Source organism: Neoarius graeffei, chromosome 7 (assembly GCF_027579695.1).
Source record: "Neoarius graeffei isolate fNeoGra1 chromosome 7, fNeoGra1.pri, whole genome shotgun sequence".
In the NCBI taxonomy this organism is placed as follows: domain Eukaryota; kingdom Metazoa; phylum Chordata; class Actinopteri; order Siluriformes; family Ariidae; genus Neoarius; species Neoarius graeffei.
In genome coordinates, this window is record NC_083575.1 from 38767605 (window position 1) to 38788372 (window position 20768).

General features: G+C 43.8%; 1 protein-coding gene across 1 annotated transcript in view; it reads right to left on the minus strand.

Moving 5' to 3' along the window:
• socs5b (suppressor of cytokine signaling 5b) overlaps positions 1-7314 on the minus strand; it is a 52391-nt gene extending 45077 nt beyond the window's left edge. The window contains exon 1 of the mRNA XM_060924665.1: positions 7013-7314. The gene's annotated coding sequence lies outside the window, so the exon portion shown is untranslated. The remainder of the gene's footprint in view (positions 1-7012) is intronic.
• Positions 7315-20768: the final 13454 nt, after the last annotated feature.

A 20768-nucleotide genomic window follows, 5' to 3' on the forward strand; every position in this document is an offset into this window, starting at 1 on the left:
CTGAACACTTTGTCACTCGCGTCTTAATTTTGCACCAAAACCCAGTAGCTTTCATTATGTTTTCTTTTGTAATCTGAAAAGTGCTCTCTTATGTAATATGCTGCTCATATTTCTGTAACATTTAATTTTGTGCTGGAAAACGAATGTTTCAAACTCTAAAATGTTTCTGTACTGACTCGATAATGTAGACACCATAAAACAGAAACCTATAACAAAGTTTGTATGAAAAAAAAATATATATATATATGAGTGATTCCACGCTTATGGGTACTGAAATGGGGACATGAACTTATTTTTAAAAATTCACCTAAAACCATTTCTTTTTTTAACATCAGGTCACAAAACATGTAATCTTTAATGAATGATATGTTAAAAGATAACTTTAATTTTCTGAGATGTAATAAAAACATATTTATATGCCAAAGTCAGAACGTAACAGAAGTGTTGTGGACATATATATTCTCAATTTTAACAATGTAGAATTACTTTTTGAAACATAGGAAGGTGATGTTTTAGCAAATATAATTAATAAACACGTGTAGTAGAATAAACATACACATTCTTTCAATAAGATTAACATGGTATATAGCTAGATTGTAATTAATTTGTAACAGACGCGAGATGGACAATCGTAACAGAAGTAATGTAACAGACATCATTTTGGAACTCATAGGCTTGACTTTGGCATATAAATGTTTTTATTACATCTCAGAAAATTAAAGTTATCTTTTAACATATCATTCATTAAAGATTCCATGTTTTGTGACCTGATGGTAAAAAAAGAAATGGTTTTAGGTGAATAAGTTCATGTCCCCATTTCAGTACCCATAAGCGTGGAATCACTATATATATATATATATATATATATATATATATATATAGTGCCTAAGAAGCCCTGTGATGACCTGGTGACTTGTCCAGGGTGTACCCCGCCTTTCGCCCGTAGTCAGCTGGGATAGGCTCCAGCTTGCCTGCGACCCTGTAGAAGGATAAAGCGGCTACAGATAATGAGATGAGATGAGGGTGCCTAAGAGTTTTGCACAGTACTGTATATCTGAGCATTAGTACAATATTTAAATCAGCAATTACATTTCTATTATTAACATGAAAGGAAAAAGTAATCAGACAAAACATGTACACCCATACAGAATGCTTAACATATTTTTTTTAACCAATACAATTATGCTAGCCTAGATACTAAAAGAAAACAAAGAAAATATTAAAAAGCAATACACAGGACGTGCTGTGCTGTCCTATGAACGACCTGCCTGTTGAAGCAGAAATGCAAAATACTCACAACACAAAATGTTCATTCAACCATTTTGCTTACAGTTAAGTAATTTCAAATTTCTCCCACTCAGATCTGCTGGGAATATTTTGGTGGCAACTAGTCTAACTGATCACGTGAACCTGTTGAGCTGCATGGATTAAATATAACATGTTGATTCTGGTGTGATTTGAGAGAAAGTGGTCTTTTTTTCCCTCCCAAATGTGCACCAAACACCAACACAAAAGTTCTGTATCAGTGCTACTTAAAGCTAGACAGCCTTTCGTTTTCGTAAAATCGGTGAAATTTAGCTCCCTCTGAAATTTAGTCAGTCATTGTGATATACATTTATTTCTGTAATATCTCACAAAATATCAGGCCATTCTGTGGCTGGGAAGTTGTTTCATTTGAGGGGATTCCCGAGCAAATAATGTGCATGAAATTGCTCGGTTTGCGCAGTCATGCAGACAGAGGAAGTCCGTGTGCACATGTGCAGGTTTACCTGCTCCTTTTTCTTCTTCTTCTTTTGGGTTTTACAGCAGCTGGCATCCAGCGTTGCATTACTGCCATCCAAGGGGCACCATTAAGGGGGGGAAGTTAGGACATTCTAAGGGCCCAACATTGACCGAGGGCCCTCAGAGGACAATATTAATATCATCATCCATCCATTATCTGTAGCCACTTATCCTGTGCAGGGTCGCAGGGAAGCTGGAGCCTATCCCAGCTGACTATGGGCGAGAGGCAGGGTACACCCTGGACAAGTCACCAGGTCACACCCTGGACAAGTCACCAGGTCATCGCAGGGCTGACACAGAGACAAAACAACCATTCAAACTCGCATTCACACCTACGGTCAATTTAGAGCCAATTAGCCTAACGTGCATGTCTTTGGACTGTGGAGGAAACCGGAGCACCCGGAGAACATGCAAACTTGACTCGTCGACCACTGGGCTCGAACCCAGGACCTTCTTGCTGTGAGGCGACAGTGCTAACCACTACACCACCGTGTCACCCCTATTACCATGTGTAAGTTAATTTAATTTAAAAAACATTATAATTTGGTCTCTTAAAATGAGCAAATACAAGAACCTTCTGGTTTGGTTTTCCATCTTCCACAAAATGATTAGAATAGATAGTCTTTATATTTCACCCCTCTCCCTGTTCATTACATGGTGCAGTCTTGTGTAGGTGGAGCCAGCGCATGATGCCATGTTAGGTTTGTTGCTTTCCAATCCAGCACTAATGTTAGCTGCACACGGCAGAAGCAGAATTGATGGAGAACCATCAGTAGATTGACACCATCATGAAGAAGTCGGGTTACCAGAAATCGGGGGGGGGGGGGGGGGGGGGGGGGGGGGGATTATATTCTTTCATAAGGCCCAAAATTTCTAACAGCGCCCCTGCTGCCTTGACCATGCACTGACAGTTATATCATTCTGTCGCTAAACGAACAGCTGATCACACCGAGGTGCTCGCTGACTGCCGATATTTATTAGTTTAGTCCTGCGTTTCCTTTCCTTCACAACATAACGTCTTTTCTTCTAGCTTTCCGTTACTGCAGTCGGTCTTTCACGTTTCATTCACACACTCACGTCCTCCATTTTTCTCTCGTTTCAAATTTGTATCCCACAATGCCTTGTGCGAACGGGGAAAGCCCACCACATGATGCATGACGTAGTATCTTGAATTGGGTCATGGTGAAGCAGGAAAAAATGGCAGAGAATTTAGGGCCATCTCATCATCTCAAACCGCTTTATCCTGTTCCACAGGGTCACAGGCAAGCTGGAGCCTATCCCAGCTGACTACGGGCGAAAGGCGGGGTACACCCTGGACAAGTCACCAGGTCATCACAGAGCTGACACATAGACACAGACAACCATTCACACTCACATTCACACCTACGGTCAATTTATAGTCACCAGTTAACCTAACCTGCATGTCTTTGGACTGTGGGGGAAACCGGAGCACCCGGAGGAAACCCACGCGGACACGGGGAGAACATGCAAACTCCACACAGAAAGGCCTTCGCCGGCCACGGGGCTCGAACCTGGACCTTCTTGCTGTGAGGCGACAGCGCTAATCACTACACCACCGTGCCGCCCTGAATTTAGGGCCATGTGGCCCCAAATTCATTAATTGTTCTCTTAGGAAAAAAAAATAATAAAATTGGAAGGCTGCTATTTGAATTCAGTAGCTTTTGGTCCACTAAACAAAAATAATTGGGTGTCAGGGAGAATTATTTTTATGACCTCATCTCATTATCTCTAGCTGCTTTATCCTGTTCTACAGGGTCGCAGGCAAGCTGGAGCCTATCCCAGCTGACTACGGGCGAAAGGCGGGGTACACCCTGGACAAATCGCCAGGTCATCACAGGGCTGACACATAGACACAGACAACCATTCACACTCACATTCACACTTACGGTCAATTTAGAGTCACCAGTTAACCTAACCTGCATGTCTTTGGACTGTGGGGGAAACCGGAGCACCCGGAGGAAACCCACGCAGACAAGGGGAGAACATGCAAACTCCACACAGAAATGCCCTCGTCGGCCACGGGGCTCGAACCCGGACCTTCTTGCTGTGAGGCGACAGCGTTAACCACCACACCACCGTGCCGCCCTGAATTTAGGGCCATGTGGCCCCAAATTCATTAATTGTTCTCTTAGGAAAAAAAAAAACTAATAAAATTGGAAGGCCGCTATTCGAATTCAGTAGCTTTTGGTCCACTAAACAAAAATAATTGGGTGTCAGGGAGAATTATTTTTATGACCCACACTTGAAAAATCTGAAAGGCAGCCTACCTTTAATAATTAGCAGTTCCTCCATTTTGTTCTTGACCAAAGAGACCACAATCCCATCTTCTTGTTTTCTAAAGTAACTGCGAATGTATTTTTCATGTACCCTGTTGTTCTTTCCTTTCAGTGAACTAGTTTTCTGGCAGATGAATTTTACTTGCATTTGGTCTGACTCCTGCCATAGCATGGGTTCAAACATCGTAAAGGCTGCATAGACACTGCCCATTCTGTCAAACACAAATACTGTGCACCCTTGACAGGAGGAATGTTTCACTGTAAATGATACTTGATTACAACACACTTATTTCCCACCCTTCTCCTAGCAAGTAACTGAATATCCTTTCATTAAATCTTACAAATATTTAAACAGTAAAACGAGGTGCATTTCTATTTCTAACACAGTCGGATATAGCATTACTGCTGACCTTTGTGACTTATTTGAACGCTTCAATTCAGTGGTTGTGAGGTACAAAGAGCAAGTCAAGGTCAGGTCTGAGTCAGCATACTGAGGAAGAAGGAAAAAAAAAAGATGCTAAAACTGGATTTTGTTTCTTTTTCTTCTGCCACACGCTCTCTTGCTGCCATGGACAGTATGTACATTTACTGCTAATACGTCCAATAGCCTGGTCTACAGACACTCTTGTTAACAGCAATAATGGATTTGTCACCAACAAAATGGAGAACGCAGTGAGTCATTTCCACAAGACGAACAATTACATCAAAAAAAAAGCCCACATATGGAAAAAAATAAATAAAAGAGATCTTGCCATGGATGTAACTGTGGTGATTCAGCTGGAGTAGCTCAAGAAGACTGCTGCAATGCTGCACTGTATTAAACCCAAAAAAAGCTCCTCTGCTGTTCCTCTCGGCTCGCTACGCCTTCCCTCACAGGGTCCTGATGAGTGGCCTGGCTCTTGGACAACATTAAGGGCGTAATCACTTTCTTTTTCCACTGAGGATAAATGAGATGTTTGTGGTAGCCTTTCTCATTTTGGGAAAGTTGCTGTAAGAGGCTGGACAAGTTCAGTCCATTTTGGATCTGATACAGAAACAGTCCTTCGCACGTACATTAAAGTAACGTAGCACCTTATTGTACCCGGAATATGTTGTTAAAATAAAATGGAGTATTACTAAAAACTGTTTAGGCCAGGCAATTAAGAAAATATACCAAAAATGCAAGTATGAAATTTTTCCTGTATTTTTTTTAAACATGAATTATTTCGTATGGCTAAAACCAGTGACAGGAGGCCGAGGAGAAACCTCACTACGTACTCGCTCTCTGAACATTCCTCCTTATATTACTGACTAAAAGGTCCCCTTTACGGTTTGGTATACGCTCATTATCCCTGCTGGCACTAAACAGATTGGTCTGGACTCCATACTCCAGCACATTTCCAAGTGGTTAATGCAACACTAAAAGAACATCCAGGTTTCTACAGTATATGCTCCAGACTCACCCGAACGCAAACTCAGTATGACGAATATTGACTTTTGATCTTTCTTACAAACAAACATAAATATCCCAGAACGACTTTACAGCCTGGGCACTGATTTCCTCCCTCTTTGAAAACAGTTCTCAAATCACAATTCTGGCGTTTACTGGCTTTGTATTTTCCTCGCTCTCACGCACCTCATCCGTACGATCGGCTCACGGTCCGGCTTTCTCATCATCAGGTGTGTTTGAGGAGGAAAAGCACAAAATCATACAGTGCACCGGGTTCCCAAGAGTGGAATGGAGAATGACTAGGATTCAGAAATGCTGAAGTAATAATATTCAAATAGCACCAAGAAATTTTCTTTAAAATCAAGTTGAAAATGGTTTGAATTTATTTGCAAAGAAAACAAGAATGAAACAATAGTAATAATAATAATAATGAAGACTAATAGTGATGTTGCTGGACCTTGTGTCCTCTATGAGTGATTCATCTAAGTGGTTCTGATAATATAGGAAAATATTATGAAAAGTTTAAAACACTGTACATTTCATACTGAATAATGACAGTTCTGCACAAGCCAGTCTATGAAGACAAAGACAGAAATCCTGATCATGATCTAGTTTACACTACCGTTCAAAGGTTTGGGGTCACTTTGAAATGTCCTTATTTTTGAAAGAAAAGCACTGTTCTTTTCACTTTAAACTAATCAGAAATACACTCTATACATCGCTAATGTGCTAAATGACTATTCTAGCTGCAAATGTCTGGTTTTTGGTGCAATATCTCCATAGGTGTATAGAGGCCCATTTCCAGCAACTCTCACTCCAGTGTTCTAATGGTACAATGTGTTTGCTCATTGCCTCAGAAGGCTAATGGATGATTAGAAAACCCTTGTACAATCATGTTAGCACAGCTGAAAACAGTTGAGCTCTTTAGAGAAGCTATAAAACTGACCTTCCTTTGAGCAGATTGAGTTTCTGGAGCATCACATTTGTGGGGTCGATTAAATGGCCAGATTATATTTTCTATTCGTTTTACAACTTAGGGTGGTAAATAAAAGTGTGACTTTTCATGGAAAAACACAAAATTGTCTGGGTGACCCCAAACTTTTGAACGGTAGTGTATGTCTTAGATCGGATTTGAGTGTGGATTATTCTTCAACAAGAGCAGCACAAGGAGTTCGAGTTTAAATATTTTAGAAGAATTCAGATTGCAAATGTGCGCCCATGATCCGACAGAAAAACAAAAAAGTTTCTGAATGAAAAGAGTGTGAAGAGAAGAGAAGAGGAGGAGAGGAGAGGAGGATGTGTCCGGGCAGAACGCAGCGGACTCGACTCAGAGCACAAATCTGAGTGGCACATCGCTCGCGTTCCGTTACATTCATTTCCTCAGAGTTTTTGCTAACAAGCTAACGCTAAACTCACGGGGAAAAAAAAGCCTCATTTCCACACAAATAAGTAAAACAGACAACTATAATTTCGACAGTAGCGAAACCCGAGTGTGTTCGCTTACCTCAGACAGCGCACTCTGCAGCTCTGTAGCCTTCTTTTGTCTCTAAAAAGATGGCTATGTAAAGATGTCAGACCCGGACTCGCTCTCCTTCACTAGCTTTCCCGTGACGGTTATAACGCCCGAGATCCCGACTGGGCATTCCTGAGGTCCGTTTTTTACACATACATGAGGAAAAACGTTTTAATTGTATATAATTGTGGCGCTCTGGAATGCCCGTTTGATCCAGGGCCAGATTTTTTTCGAGCCTCCGTCTCTCGGTCGTGTCTTCCTTCTTTCTTGACAGCCAATATGACGGTCGCTAAGCGAGCAGGAGGCGAATAACGTGAGCTGGGAGGCGGGGCTGACTTCTGGGAAAGCAGCGAAGGGGAAACGCGGCTCTGATGGTGCGCATGAATGGAGACACAGGATTGGTCAGAAGCGTAGTGACGGGCGTGACGATGAGCCAATGGGCTTTGAAGAACGCCACAACGTCGCCTCCGTTGCTATCCTGAAAACGTGGAGATCCAAGACAATACATGCATGAATCTTCCTGTTTATTATTATTATTATTTTAGTTATTCCTAATAAGTTTAACCCAACTGCTTCTCCCCTAATTGCTCTTTTAAATTTTACGTTAATATATCTAGAGTTGTCTAAGTTTATACTGCTTAAACAGTTTGTTAGAAAGTCATGATGGCTTTATGACCAAATAAAACATTTGTTCATTTGGCACATGCTTGTGTCCAGATGAACTTTTGTATGTTTTATGGGTGAGACAGGATACCATCCAAGCACTGAGCTGATGGTTAAATGTCATGCTCATTGTCTGTGCAGTCATGAGATTTGAACTCACAGCCTGCTAATTTCAGCTTCATAGCTGCGTCATACAATAAAACCAAAATGTCCTTGCTACTTTTATTCATCTCATCTCATTATCTCTAGCCGCTTTATCCTGTTCTACAGGGTCGCAGGCAAGCTGGAGCCTATCCCAGCTGACTACGGGCGAAAGGCGGGGTACACCCTGGACAAGTCGCCAGGTCATCACAGGGCTGACACATAGACACAGACAACCATTCACACCTACGGTCAATTTAGAGTCACCAGTTAACCTAACCTGCATGTCTTTGGACTGTGGGGGAAACCGGAGCACCCGGAGGAAACCCACGCGGACACAGGCAGAACATGCAAAGCCTGCACAGAAAGGCCCTCGCCGGCCACAGGGCTTGAACCCGGACCTTCTTGCTGTGAGGCGACAGCGCTAAGCACTACACCACCGTGCCACCTGGACTCAGTCTTAAAGCAGAAATTAAAATGCAAAGGATGGGCCTTGGCGGCACGGTGGTGTAGTGGTTAGCGCTGTCGCCTCACAACAAGAAGGTCCAGGTTCGAGCCCTGTGGCTGGCGAGGGCCCTTCTGTGCGGAGTTTGTATGTTCTCCCCGTGTCCGCGTGGGTTTCCTCCGGGTGCTCCGGTTTCCCCCACAGTCCAAAGACATGCAGGTTAGGTTAACTGGTGACTCTAAATTGACCGTAGGTGTGAATGGTTGTCTGTGTCTATGTGTCAGCCCTGTGATGACCTGGCGACTTGTCCAGGGTGTACCCCGCCTTTCGCCCGTAGTCAGCTGGGATAGGCTCCAGCTTGCCTGCGACCCTGTAGAACAGGATAAAGCGGCTAGAGATAATGAGATGAGATGAATGAGGATGGGCCTTATTGCACCTTTATCCTTCCATCCATTATCTGTAGCCACTTATCCTGTTCGACAGGGAAAGCTGGAGCCTATCCCAGCTGACTATGGGCGAGAGGCGGGGTGCACACTGGACAAGTCGCCAGGTCATCGCAGGGCTGACACATAGACACAGACAACCATTCACACTCACGGTCAATTTGGAGCCACCAATTGGTCTAACCTGCATGCTTTTGGACTGTGGGGGAAACCAGAGCACCCAGAGGAAACCCAAGCAGACACAGGGAGAACATGCAAACTCCACACAGAAAGGCCCCCCCCCCATCAGCCACTGGGCTCGAACCCAGGACCTTCTTGCTGTGAGGCGACAGTGCTAACCACTACACCACCGCGCCGCCCCTATTGCACCTTTAGTGTTTGAGAATTGAGAAAAGCTGTTATTTTAAAGTTCATAAAACATAAGTATATTTTGGAAAGGCCCAGCTTCTCCCATAATTGCTCTTTTAAATTTTACGTTAATATATCTAGAGTTGTCTAAGTTTATACTGCTTAAACAGGGTAGCTTTATGTTTGTTAGAAAGTCATGATGGCTTTATGACCAAATAAAACATTTGTTCATTTGGCACATGCTTGTGTCCAGATGAACTTTTGTATGTTTTATGGGTGAGACAGGATACCATCCAAGCACTGAGCTGAGCTTTTGATGGTTAAATGTCATGCTCATTATCTGTGCCATGGTCTGTGCAGTCATGGGATTTGAACTCACAACCAGTTAATGTCAGCTTCATAGCTGCGTCATACAATAAAACCAAAATGTCCTTGCTACTTGTTAAATACTATTTTTATTCTTCCTCTTAGCTAGACCTACAAATGGAGAAGTGGACTCAGTCTTAAAGCAGAAATTAAAATACAAAGGATGGGCCTTATTGCACCTTTATCCATCCATCCATTATCTGTAGCCACTTATCCTGTTCGACAGGGTCGCGGGAAAGCTCGAGCCTATCCCAGCTGACTATGGGCAAGAGGTGGGGTGCACACTGGACAAGTCGCCAGGTCATCGCAGGGCTGACATATAGACACAGACAACCATTCACACCCACGGTCAATTTGGAGCCACCAATTAGCCTAACCTGCATGCTTTTGGACTGTGGAGGAAACCCACGCAGACAACATGCAAACTCCACACAGAAAGGCCCTTGCCTGCCACTGGGCTCGAACCCAGGACCTTCTTGCTGAGGCAACAGTGCTAACCACTACACCACCATGCCGCCCCATTGCACCTTTAGTGTTTGAGAATTGAGAAGACTCAAAGCTGTTATTTTAAAGTTCATAAAACACAAGTATATTTGGAAAGGCCCTGTTTTATAATTAGAGCACAAAAGAGATATTGTCCCCGTCTGGAAACTGCTGTCTAATTTTTGGCACAGACTGAGTGGCTTTCTTTGACAGTAAGTGTGAACATGAACACTGGCATCTTGGGGTGGGATGAAGTGCGCCTGAGGGCCCTCACACAACCCCCTCGAGTGGCCTGTTCTATTCTTACCACTCAGTCTGTACACCCACAGGCCCCACACTATCAGCATCTCAATAGTACATTCAAGTTTCTCCCACTGCTGATGTCATTATCTGGAGCTGTGCTGTATACATGGCTCATATGAGCCCATCCAATGTGAACAGAATATCTTTGACTAATGTCATTGCCAAGCCCACAGGGAAATCACCGTGGTTTGAACAACATCTCTATTCAGTTCTAGCAGAAATCATTCATCTAATTACTGCAGACTAGACAGGGAAACATGAGCTTAAAAAGACCACAGAGGAAAATTCAAATACTATTAATGGACTGATGTAATTATCAATCCTATGCACTTCTATATGACTATCTTTTAAGCCTCACATACAATTTCTTGCTCCATTTTTTTTTATAAATTCTTGCAAAAATATATTACCCTCTCTTGTCCTTTCCTTTCATTTAGATGATGCTGATGGTGATATCTACCAGTTTTACATCTCTAATGAGTTAACATTTCCAACCAAGGTTTGCAGGAAAACTGTTCATGCTCCAACAGGGTTTATTGCTCAGGTAAATAACCAATTCTGTCAGTCATGCAGTGACACCTCTAATTAAAGAGGAAAGGCAAGAGAAAAACACCTTCCAAAGTAGAGACAGAGGATTAGTGCATGATTTACAGTACTTACAATGAATCATCAGTAAAATGAATCATGGAACAGGAGGTACAGAAAGTTGCCGTCTTTACTCATGATAAGAAAAAGGAAATTTTTAATTCAAAATTTGTCACATGCACAAATCATACATAGTACAACATGCAGTGAAATGCTTAGTGCAATGCTCTGTAAGTAGTATAGGTAGGTTGAAAAAGGTAAAGTAGTAAAAAGAAAAACTGCTGAAAAAGTTAACGCTGGCTAAAACAGAAAGGTGTCAGCATTAATTTTTTCAGCAGTTTGTGCTACAGTACAGTAGCTCTTCTGTGGAATTGGACCATATGGGCTAGCCTTCGTGCTCTATGCAAATCAATAAGCCTTCAATATCCATGACCCTGTCACTGGTTCATCGGTTGTCCTTCCATTGGACCACTTTTGGTTGGTACTAACCACTGCATACCATGAACACCCCACAAGATGTGCCATTTTGGAGATGCTCAAATCCAGTCATCTAACCATCACAATTTGGCTCTTGTCAAAGTCGCCCAGATCCTTACACTTGCCCATTTTTCCTGCTTTCAACACATCAACTTCAAGAACTGACTGTTCTCTTGCTGCCTAATATATCCCACCCCTTGACAGGTGACACTGTATTGAGATAATCAATATCTGAATATCAATATATTCATTACCTGTCAGTGTTTTTAATTTTATGGTTGATCGGTGGATATATTGCACTAAAATGAGATGCATTTGCAGTTTATATATATATATATATATATATATACACAGTAGGGCGGCACGGTGGTGTAGTGGTTAGCGCTGTCGCCTCACAGCAAGAAGGTCTGAGTTCAAGCCCCGTGGCCGGCGAGGGCCTTTCTGTGCGGAGTTTGTATGTTCTCCCCGTGTCCGCGTGGGTTTCCTCCGGGTGCTCCGGTTTCCCCCACAGTCCAAAGACATGCAGGTTAGGCTAACTGGTGACTCGAAATTGACCGTAGGTGTGAATGGTTGTCTGTGTCTATGTGTCACCCCTGTGATGACCTGGCGACTTGTCCAGGGTGTACCCCGCCTTTCGCCCGTAGTCAGCTGGGATAGGCTCCAGCTTGCCTGCGACCCTGTAGAAGGATAAAGCGGCTAGAGATAATGAGATGAGATGAGATATACACAGTATATTGCACTGTAATGAAATGAAACTACACGAAGAGGTGAAAGAGATGGGGGGATGAGGGTGACGTGATGACGAGACCAAGGTATTGTCCTGGCACACTTTATACTTAATGGTTTAGACTGTTTTTGTGTTACAATATTGGTCAGCTGAAGTTACAAGACAAAGTGATCTGAGCCCTAACAAAACCCATTTGTGTTATATACAGCACTCATTTCATCCCCATGTGGCCAATGAAACAAAATGCAGCTTATGCGGCACATTAAAAGGATGTTTCTTTTCAAAAGAGCACACTGCCATCTAGTTGGCTTTCTGGAGAACTCTAAAATAGGCCAGAGATCTGGAAAATGGTAAAGATGTGCTAACACTGCTCTGGGCTGTGATTTCGAAGTTTCAATGTGATTTTAGGAGAAGTGACAAATGAAAGTAGTCAGCTAGTCCCAATAATACAAGCTCTCTGACTTTATAGCAGTAATCAGTTGTAGCTTGAGCTGAGTTTGATGGGAAAATTGTCTGTAGATGATGATGATGATTATAATAGAGCACTATAAATGAGATAATATTTATGTAGTTGCAAGCACGGTGGTGTAGTGGTTAGCGCTGTCGCCTCACAGCAAGAAGGTTCTGGGTTCGAGCCCAGCGGCCGGCGAGGGCCTTTCTGTGTGGAGTTTGCATGTTCTCCCTGTGTCTGCGTGGGTTTCCTCCGGGTGCTCCGGTTTCCCCCACAGTCCAAAGACATGCAGGTTAGGTTAAGTGGAGGCTCTAAATTGACCGTAGGTGTGAATGTGAGTGTGAATGGTTGTCTGTGTCTATGTGTCAGCCCTGTGATGACCTGGCGACTTGTCCAGGGTGTACCCCGCCTCTCACCCATAGTCAGCTGGGATAGGCTCCAGCTTGCCTGCGACCCTGTAGAACAGGATAAGAGGCAACAGATAATGGATGGATGGATGGATGGATAGTTGCAAGCAGCTCCAGTTTCTTAATTGCAAAATCTCATTGGTTTATGGATGAAAAGAAAACTAAATTTGCAGCTCACAGTTCCTCAACAAAACAGAATTCCTTGTTCATTGAAAGTTCTCTGATTGAAAACCAGTTACAACCGACCTATCACCTGAGTCTAGGTCAGCAGGTATCACTGCACCCCTGTAGACATGCTTTAGTTAATTTACTGTGTCTCATTAAGGTGTTTAATGACTGTATCAACATACAGTTGTATTTACTTTGTCGTAGTATTAAAAATATTTTAAAAATGTTCACATTCTTCAGCAGTTTCCTGTTAAGAGTCAATGTAATTGAGAAAACAGCTATGGCATCATCTAAAACATAGAGTGTGGAAGTGATATAGGAAAATATGAAAGCATCAATGTAATTAAAAAAAATTAATTTGACTGGCAGCTTCATTAAATGGGACCTGCAAAAGTCTCAACATCTACAGTGAAGAGGCGACTCCAGGAAGCTGCACTGCAAAAAATAAAAATCTTAGGAAGTTTATTTGTCTATTTTCAAGTCAAAACATCTAGCCACCCTTATTATAAGACATAATTGCCCAACAAGCAAAACCTCATTTAGCTAGAAAGGCTAGTTTTTAGACAGTCCATCTTGAAAATCTTGTATAGACAAAATGTCTTGAAAAAGTCTTATTTGGAGCACCTTTGAAAATAAAACAAGTTTAAAAAAACAAACAAACAAGTAAGTACATTTTGGACATTTTGTCAAATGCGGTTCATCTTGTTTCAAGAAAAAAACAAAGTATGCTTGTTTTGGGAATAAATAAACTTTACGATTGAGATCCTTCTAGATGCTGTACACACTCTAGACCAGACAAGTGTCTTCAAAAAGGCTATGATTGAGTGGAGGACAAGTTCAGTGGTTTGTTTTTTTCCCACCCACTCGTGAGGTTTTTGTTTATGTGTATGAGGGGTTTACAAGATCGGGCACCAAACAAACAAACAAACAAACAAACAAACAAACAAACAAACAAACAAACAAACAAACAGTCATTGCCCCCAAAATGCATTGTTGCTTTGGCGTTGTGTAAGCACTGTAAGTCAAAATGCGTAGACGTTTGGTCACCTTGCATATCTTTAGTTTACTGCGACTGTTTACTCAGTCATTCAGATTGAGCTCCTTCTAGATGCTGTACATACTCTAGACCAGACAAGTGCCTTCAAAAAGTTTTTGAGTAAGTGGAGGGCGTTTTAGTGAGGTCTTTTTGGAATGCTGTGAGTTAAGTTCAGTGTTTGTTTGTTTGTTTGTTTGGTTGGTTTTTGTGCCTTATCTTGTAAATCCCTCGTACACATGAATAGTCAGTGCCCCCAAAATGCACTGTTGCTTTGGCGTTGTGTAAGCACTGTAAGTCAAAATGCGTAAACTTTTTTTTTTTGTGCCTGATCTTGTAAACCCCTCGTACACTGCACTGTTGCTTTGGCGTTGTGTAAGCACTGTAAGTCAAAATGCGTAGACTTTTTTTTTTTTTTGGTGCCTGAGGTCCTGGGGAAGTGGAATCTTAAGAGATGTTTTAATGTTTGAATGTTGAAATTGGAAAAAAAATAAACTTATTGCAATGCTACACGTGTCGTCAACTTGATTCAAGATAGTCTCTGGTCTCATATCTAGAGTATATTACTAATTACAGGTCACAAAAGGAGAATCTTTTAAGCTAGCAATGCTTAGTTGTAGAATTTAACAATCCTAATATTAGTATATTTATCTTAAATTCAGTTTTTACTGCTAAGACTTTGTCATGAATTTAAGTGAAATACCCTTAAAATGAAATAAATAAAAATGACTTGAATGGCTAAATGTAAGAAGTACGATCTTGTTATGAGAACTATTTTGATTATTTTGAGTTAATCAGATCTCGCATAATAAGTTCCCCAATCTTATTTTGGAATTATTTCATCTAAAAACAGGTTAGATTTTTCATCTTACTTTAAGAAATCTTACCAAGTCAAATTTGACTAGTTCCATTGGCAGATTTTTTTCACCTGATTCAAGCAAATATGCTTTGTTTTAATCTTTCATTTCTTATTTTTAAAAGGCCATTTTTTGCAGTGTGGCCTTCTAGGGAGAGTTGCAAAGAATAAGCCCTTTCAGAGAATGGCCAATAAAAAGAAAAGACTGAGATGGGTGAAACAACACAGACACTGGACACAGGAAGATTGGCAAAAAGTATTATGGACAGATGAATCCAAGTTTGAGGTGTACGGATCACGAAGAAGAACATTCGTGAGATGCAGACCAAATTAAAAGATACTGCAGGAGTGCTTGACAACATCTGTCAAGCATGGGGGAGGCAATGTGATGGTCTGGGGCTGCTTTGGTAGTGGTAAAGTGGGAAATTTGTACAAGGTGAAAGGGACCTTGAAGAAGGAAGCCTATCACTTCATTTTGCAATACCATGTCATACCCTGTGGACAGCGCTTGATAGGAGCCAATTTTGTCCTACAGCAGGACAATGACCCAAAGCACACCTCCAAAATATGCAAGGACTATTTAGAAAAGAAGCAGATAGCTGGCATCCTGTCTATAATGGAGTGGCCAGCACAGTCACCAGATCTCGACCCTATTGAGCTGTTATGTGAGCAGCTTGACTGAATAGTACGTAATAAGTGCCCATCAAGCCAATCCAACTTGTGGGAAGTGCTCCAGGAAGCATGGGGTGAAATCTCATCAGATTACCTCAACAAATTGACATCTAGAATGCCCAAGGTCTGCCAAGCTGTAATTGCTGCAAATGGAGGCTTCTTTGACGAAAGTAAAATTTGGGGAAAAAACCCCAAACAATTATTATTTCAAATAAAAATCATCATTTTTAACATTGTCAATGACTATTTCTTATTCATTCTGTAATATTTTCTATTCAAACTCATTTCATGGTTGTTGTTGTTGTTGTTTTTCATGGAAAACAAGGAAATTTCTAACTGACCCTAAACTTCTGAATGGTAATATATATCTCATCTCATCTCATCTCATTATCTCTAGCCACTTTATCCTGTTTTACAGGGTCGCAGGCAAGCTGGAGCCTATCCCAGCTGACTACGGGCGAAAGGCGGGGTACACCCTAGACAAGTCGCCAGGTCATCGCAGGGCTGACACGTAGACACAGACAACCATTCACACTCACATTCACACCTACGGTCAATTTAGAGTCACCAGTTAACCTAACCTGTATGTCTTTGGACTGTGGGGGAAACCGGAGCATCTGGAGGAAACCCACGCGGACACGGGGAGAACGTGCAAACTCCGCACAGAAGGGCCCTCATCGGCCACGGGGCTCGAACCCGGAACTTCGTGCCGCCCAGTAATATATATATATATTCGTCTGGGATATATATATCGTCTCATCTTCTTCTGCTTATCTGGGGCCAGGTTACGGAGGCAGCAGTCTGAACATGGAAGCCCAAACTTCCCTTTCCCCAGACACCTTGGCCAGCTCCTCAGAAAGAACACCGAGGCGTTCCCAGGCCAGCCGAGAGACATAGTCCCTCCAGCGTGTCCTGGGTCTTCCCTGGGGCCTCCTCCCGGGGGGACATGCCTGGAACACCTCCCCAGGGAGGCGTCCAGGAGGCATCTGAAAGAGATGCCTAAGCCACCTCAGCTGATTCCTCTCGATGTGGAGGAGCAGCGGCTCTACTCCGAGCTCCTCCTGAGTGACTGTGCTTCTCACCCTATCTCAAAGGGAGCGCCCAGCCACCCTGTGAAGGAAACTCATTTCGGTCGCTTGTATCCGCGATCTTGTTTTTTCTGTCATTACCCAAAGCTCATGACCTTAGGTGAGAGTCGGAATGTAGATCGACTGGTAAATCGAGAGCTTCGCCTTTTGGCTCAGCTCCTTCTTCACCACGACGGACCGATAAAGCGACCGCATCACTGCGGAGGCCGCACCGATCCGCCTGTCGATCTCATGCTCTATCCTTCCCTCACTTGTGAACAAGATCCCGAGATACTTAAACTCCTCCACTTGAGGCAGGACTTCTCCACCAACCTGGAGAGGGCAAGCCACCCTTTTCCGGTCGAGAACCATGGCCTCTGACTTGGAGGTGCTGATTCTCATCCCAGCCGCTTCACACTCGACTGCAAATTGCCCCAGTGCATGCTGAAGGTCCTGGTTTGAAGAAGCCAACAGGACAACATCATCTGCAAAAAGCAGAAATGAAATCCTGTGGTTCCCAAACAGGATTCCTTCCAGCCCCTGGCTGCGCCTAGAAATTCTGTCCATAAAGATTATGAACAGAACTGGTGACAAAGGGCAGCCCTGCCAGAGTCCAACATGCACTGGGAACAGGTCTGACTTACTGCTGGCAATGTGAACCAGACTCCTGCTCCGTTCGTATAGGGACCGGACAGCCCTTAGCAAAGAGCCCCGAACCCCATACTCCCGAAGCACCCCCCACAGAATACCATGAGGGACACAGTCGAATGCCTTCTCCAAATCCACAAAGCACATGTGGACTGGTTGGGCAAACTCCCATGAACCCTCAAGCACCCTATGAAGGGTATAGAGCTGGTCCAGTGTTCCGCGACCAGGACAAAAAACACATTGTTCCTTCTGGATCCGAGGTTCGACTATCGGCCGAATTCTCCTCTCCAGTACCCTGGAGTAAACCTTCCCTGGGAGGCTGAGAAGTGTGACTGGAGCACACTCTCCGGTCCCCTTTCTTAAAAAGAGGGACCACCACCCCAGTCTGCCACTCCAGAGGCACTGTCCCCAACTGTCCACGCGATGTTGCAGAGGCGTGTCAGCCAAGACAGCCCCACAACATCCAGAGACTTGAGATACTCGGGGTGGATCTCATCCACCCCCGGTGCCTTGCCACCGAGGAGCTTGCTAACTATCTCAGTGACTTTGGCTTGGGTAATGGACAAATCCACCTCTGAGTCATCAGCCTCCACTTCCTCAATGGAAAACATGACCGTGGGATTGAGGAGATCCTCGAAGTATTCCTTCCACTGCCCGACAATGTCCCCAGTTGAGATCAACAGCTCCCCACCCACACTGTAAACAGTGTTGGCAGAGTACTGCTTCCCCCTCCTGAGGCGCCAGACAGTTTGCCAGAATTTCTTTGAGGCCAACTGATAATCCTCCTCCATGGCCTCACCGAACTCCTCCCAGTTCCAAGTTTTTGCCTCCGCAACTGCCCAAGCTGCGGCACGCCTGGCCTGCCAATACCCATCAGCTGCCTCAGGAGTCCCGGAGGCCAACATGGCCTGATAGGACTCCTTCTTCAGTTTGACGGCATCCCTTACTTCCGGTGTCCACCACCGGGTTCGGGGATTGCAACCACAAGAGGCACCGGAGACCTTGCGGCCACAGCTCCGAACAGTCGCGTCGACAATGGAGGCAGAGAACATGGCCCACTCAGGACTCAATGTCCCCCGTGTCCCTCAGAAGCTGGGAGAAGCTCTCCCGGAGGTGGGAGTTAAAGACCCCCCCCAACAGAGTGCTCGGCCAGACGTTCCCAGCAGACCCTCACCATATGTTTGGGCCTGCCAGGTCTGTCCAGCTTCCTCCTCCACCAGCGGATCCAACTCACCACCAGGTGGTGATCAGTTGACAGCTCAGCCCCTCTCTTCACCCGAGTGTCCAAGACATAGGGCCGGAGATCCGATGAAACGACAACAAAGTCGATCATCGACCTCCGACCTAAGATGTCCTGGTACCACGTGCACTTATGGACACCCCTATGCTCGAACATGGTGTTCGTTATGGACAAACCGTGACTAGCACAGAAGTCCAATAACAAAACACCACTTGGGTTCAGATCGGGGAGGCCGTTCCTCCCAATCACGCCCCTCCAGGTGTGTATATATATATATATATATATATCCTCCAGATGCCGCAGGAAAGCAATGGACATTTCAAAAGACTCTTCACACCCCGGTCATTGTCTCTTCCAGCTTTTGTCATCAGGCAAGAGATACAGAGCAATGAAAACCAGGACAAACCACCTAAAAAACAGTTTCTATCCCAAAGCAATCATGGCTTTAAACTCACATGTGCAATAGAACTATTCTTGGCACTATCCCCAATGTGCAATTTGTATATATATATATGGGCGGCACGGTGGTGTAGTGGTTAGCGCTGTCGCCTCACAGCAAGAAGGTCCTGGGTTCGAGCCCCGGGGCCGGCGAGGGCCTTTCTGTGTGGAGTTTGCATGTTCTCCCCGTGTCTGCGTGGGTTTCCTCCGGGTGCTCCGGTTTCCCCCACAGTCCAAAGACATGCAGGTTAGGTTAACTGGTGACTCTAAATTGACCGTAGGTGTGAATGTGAGTGTGAATGGTTGTCTGTGTCTATGTGTCAGCCCTGTGATGACCTGGCGACTTGTCCAGGGTGTACCCCGCCTTTCGCCCGTAGTCAGCTGGGATAGGCTCCAGCTCGCCTGCGACCCTAGTAGAAGGATAAAGCGGCTAGAGATAATGAGATGAGATGAGATATTCTTATCAGTGCAATCTGTGTACATACAGAACCAATACTATTCTGTTTATACTATTTTATCAGTGCAATCTGTGTACATATAGAACCAACACAATACAATTCTGTTTATATTCTGTTTATACTATTTTACCAGTGCAATTCTGTATACTCATCATTATCTCTAGCCGCTTTATCCTTCTACAGGGTCGCAGGCAAGCTGGAGCCTATCCCAGCTGACTACGGGCGAAAGGCGGGGTACACCCTGGACAAGTCGCCAGGTCATCACAGGGCTGACACATAGACACAGACAACCATTCACACTCACATTCACACCTACGGTCAATTTAGAGTCACCAGTTAACCTAACCTGCATGTCTTTGGACTGTGGGGGAAACCGGAGCACCCGGAGGAAACCCACGCGGACACGGGGAGAACATGCAAACTCCACACAGAAAGGCCCTCGCCGGCCCCAGGGCTCGAACCCAGGACCTTCTTGCTGTGAGGCGACAGCGCTAACCACTACACCACCGTGCCGCCAATTCTGTATACTTTACTATTTATTTTTATACTTTATTTGTTCTTTTTTCTATAACTCATAATGACTCAACAGCACCTTCAATTTCGTTTTACCTTTGAAAAAGTGACAATGACAATAAAGACTTATCTTATATCACACACACACACACACACACACACACACACACTCCTTGGCCAATGTATAAAAGTCAGTAAATATCAGACGTTTTAGTTAGAATCAGATCATTTAAAACTGTAGAAGTTCATTAGATGTGATGTTTTTCCTTTGTATTTATTTACATTTTGTTTCTTTCTTGCAGTGGTTTGTGTACATCATTGTTCCTTGTACATTTTTGAAGACAAATAAAGACTGAAAGAAAGGACACAAACAACCCAGCATGAGTAAAAGAACCTTTACACCCAACGAGCCAAACAGTGCAATTGATCGTGATTGGTCAATTTCTGTATAACGTCATCAGAGAAGTTGATTGTGATTGGCGAGCACGCCCGGTGCACGATGCGCATGCGTGATAATTCTGAAAGCAGCTGTTTGTGGCGAAGCTGCGGTTAAACGTGTTGAGTTTCACAGTTTCCGAACCGCACTGCCACAAGGACGTGTTTAATTTTCTTGTTTTTAAGAGATAAAAATTAACATTAAAACAGGACGGAATACGGGACCGTTATCCGGTATATTTTATTTCCAGTAGCACCACCGATAGGTTCACATAGCCTGAAAGTTAGAGTTTATTAGAGAATTCCAGCCACAAGATGGCGCTTTGGGTAAACAGACACACAACGGGCCTGAAGATTAAAGAAATATGACAAGAACAAAA